The sequence below is a fragment of the Pteropus vampyrus genome, unplaced genomic scaffold (genome assembly GCF_000151845.1).
Source record: "Pteropus vampyrus isolate Shadow unplaced genomic scaffold, Pvam_2.0 Scaffold13, whole genome shotgun sequence".
NCBI classification, from domain to species: domain Eukaryota; kingdom Metazoa; phylum Chordata; class Mammalia; order Chiroptera; family Pteropodidae; genus Pteropus; species Pteropus vampyrus.
This window is the reverse complement of record NW_011888794.1, coordinates 12,469,899-12,473,617: the sequence shown is the minus strand read 5'-3', so window position 1 is coordinate 12,473,617 and position 3,719 is coordinate 12,469,899.

Genomic DNA, 3,719 nt, shown 5'->3' with positions numbered 1-3,719 from the left:
GGCTACTCTGAGCCACAAATACAGTCACCGCAAGAGACTTTATTTTTCCTTCGAAGCTCTCCCAGCTTCATTCGTACCTCAATGAGGCACCCAGAGAGAAGGGTGTGGAGCTGCACAGGTGGCTGCTGAGCAGGCTCCCCGTCTTGTTGGGAACAACGACTCTGCATTTACAAAGCAGCCACCTGCCCAGACATCCGAGAGGGCCGTGTTGGAGAATTATCCCGTGAGCACTGCCGGTGGTGCTGGGCAAGGTGCCCAGTGTCCAACACAGCCGGTGACTGAGCCTCTCACGTCCGGATGTCCAAGGTCACCCTCAGGAGGGCCCTGGTGTCTCCGGCTCGGCTCTGATGGCTGCGGCTTTGGAGCCCAGATCGCTGGAAAGAAGCGCTACTTATTCACCTACCAAGAACACACAGCTCGGCTGGCAGCTAAGCCAGGTCTGCCCCGACAGAGGTGGCTCGGGTGAAGGTGGGCAGAGCGCTGAGTGGGCGGGCAGGTGAGGAGTTATGAGCAGGAGTCTGGAGTTATGAGCGTCTGAAGCTTCCTCTTAGAAACGCCCAGTTCTCTCCTGTTCGCTCAGGTGCCAGGGGTGGGTTCCCGAGTTTCAGCAGCCGGGTTGGTAACCACTCAGGGTAATGGCACCTCCCCTCGTGGGTTGGTGTTGCCCCAAGGGGTTGTGTGTTTCGGGGTGCCCTTTCTCAGGGGGCAGGAAGCAAAGGATTGCCGACATGCAAGAACTTATTTCAACCTGCTCTGGGACAGGCATTAGGCTCCCAGTAGTTAGAAACCTCCAAAGTCATCCATCGTCGTCCTCGCCAGTGAATTTCCAGGTGTCCCCTTGTCCCGTTCAAGGCTCTGTGCCGTTCCCTCTGCAAGGGGACTCTCTGCTCTTGAAACATTCCACGCTTTCACGTCTTCTGCCTTTGCTTCTGCCTTTCTGTCTGTCAGCAGGCAGAGGCCCTCCCCGCTCCTCGCACCTGACCATCCCACAGGGCCCACTCAGCTGCCACCTCTGTGTACCCCCCACCCCTACACACACACACAAGACGACTCAGCTGTGGAAATGTTTCTATGGTGCTCTGAGCTTACCCGGACTGTGTTTTCTTTCACATTGCGCTCAAACCATTCACCTGTCTCTCAGCTCGTTTACCTTGTTAACTGCACTAGGGAAGGGTCCATATCCTATTCAGCTTTCCATCCTCAGGCCTCCAGACGGTAGGCACTCATGGAAAGTGTTCTGGAAGAAGAGACAAACGGAGTTGCTTGTACGCTGGCTGTGGGTCCTGGCTGTAGTCCCATCGAGTTATAGCTTTCGCTAAGATATAACACGTCTCTATTTCAGCTTCTCAGCTATTAAAAAGAAATGGGTGTGAGAATAGTACAGACCTACCTTAGGGAGACCTTGTATGACTTAGCAAACTAGACACTTATGCAAATGTCCGTTTTAACGGTTGCCAGGCCTTAAGATGTGGCGAGCTAATGGTTGGGAGCCAGCCAGGCTGCTTCAGCCCACTTAGACTAGAGAATCAGATGCACAGGCTCTCTCAGAGCTGCTCATCGCAGACACCGTTACCAAAGAAATGGTCATAATGCGGGTGACAAAGAGGGAGGAATACCTTCTGAGTGGCAAGTTAGTACCCAGAGGAAAAGTACAAAACCACAGAGGACTTGCCCAGCTGCTACCTTGGCTGTGTGGCTGCGGGCTGTTGGGGAAGAGGGCTTATGTAGACAGTCACTTACGTTGTATTAAAAATAATTGGTGAAGTTTACAGACCTCTCTTTTTTGCAAACATGCAACTGTCAGGAATGAGTGGAAAGGAAACATTTTCCCAAATTGTGAGAAATCCTAATGTCATGGCAAAAAATCAGGAGTCTGATGATTAAATGTAGAGAGCTGTCATCTCGGCATTATATTAAAATAACTCGCCTGAAGCAAGGCACAGTATTTCTTCCTTTAAATCTGTCATTTCTCGGGAGGTCGTAGCTCCGGGTGGCTGCACCGGTGGCTTTGTAGCTGTGGCAGGTGAACAGCCATTGGGACACTCCGAGGCTTTCTGGGGGCAGGATTGGGGGCGATGTGTGGGGCGGGGGCTCATTAACCACAGCGAGGCTGCAGTGAGCCATCTGCAGATCTCTCTCTCTCTGTGACTTAGTGGGGCTCTGGCATTCGAAACTTGAAGCAGAACACAAGCGGATCCGCTGTTTCCAGCAGGGTTTCTCAGACAGCGATGTCAGGCTGCAGGCAGAATGAACTGCATTTGTTTATGAAATCTGTGGCTTAATAGGACGATTAGTGTTTCATTTCAGCCTCTAGTCACCATACTTTTAATGACATCCACACTGGGCTGCTTTTACATGCAGACCCTGTGGGGGCAGAACAGTGGAAAGAGGCTTATATCGGTGCAAGGGTACAGGGCGATGCTGGACTGCGGTCCACGTCCGTCTCCGCGGGGCGATGCTGGACTGCGGTCCACGTCCGTCTCCGCGGGGCGATGCTGGACTGCGGTCCATGTCCATCTCTGCTCGGTCGCAGGGAGCGGCCGCATCCCTGCGTGTCTCTTTCCTCTCGCTTTTGCTCGAGAGGCCATTTAGCCTCCTTATCTAGCCGGATGTTCCCTGTGGACCCCGGGGTAGCCCCTCCTGCTTCTCCACTCCCCCGGCTCCTGTGCATCAGGCAGCGGCGGGCTCAGTGCCCCTTGGAAGTGTTCACTGCCGTCACGTTTCAGTTCACAACCCATTTTTTGGCTTCGGAAAGCACCTCTGCATCTAAACCCTGTGCGGCCCTAACAGCAGAGAGGCAGGTTAGACCCCCGGGCAGTGGCGTTTTATCTTTGCCCAGCCCTTCCCCTCCTGCAGTCCCGTCTGCGATATTGTGGCTCCGTTTGGCTCTGACTCTTAGGCTGGTTGTCTCCGTAACACAGGACGGAAGAGTCAGGTAGAGGTGACAGGGTGGGCGGTTACTCAGAGCACGGGATTTGGGCTCCAGTCTGTCCTATTATGGCTTCTTCTGTGTGGCCAGCTACGTAACCTGTCAGAGCTTCGATTTCTTCTGTAAAATAAGGACAGCAATCAGTTCCTTAGAGGTTACAGCGAGGATTAATTGTGGTCACGTGTAAGTAAAGCATTTTCTTCAGGGGGTCCTTTAACAGTTGGTAGCTATTACTGTTAGTGGTGGCATTACGGGAAGAAAGGTGACGAGGCTTGGCCGAAGGGACCACCGTTAGGGCTAGAATGTCTCATGCTTGGTTACGGGAGAGCCAAGGCTCCCGAGTCTTCTCCGCTTTCTTCCCTGCCCTTGCTGTCCTTCTGAATGTCTAAGGTGTGTATAGATTTTCCACTTTTCAGCAGTTCCAGAGACAGCCTGTGAGGATATAAAAAGCAAGTGAACAGCCTGCAGAAACACAGGTGCAGTTTGGGTCCCTTTGCCCAAAGTGCAGCATTTCTTCAAAGCCCTTAAATGTCACCTCTCCTTGCTCGGCTTGGCTGGAAACGCCCCTGTCATTGCCTCTTCAGCCCAGGGGTGACATCGCTGGAGACATCTGAGTCTGAAAAAGGGATTCACCTTGACCTTCTGACACAACACAGACGAGGCCAACAAAGGCATCACAGTTCCTCCCCCTCAGTGTGTCTCAAAGCCCTCATCCTGCCTCCCATCGACCAGCCATAAAACACGAAATCAGCAGAGTTCTGCTCTTCTATCTCGTGCAGAAAAACCAACA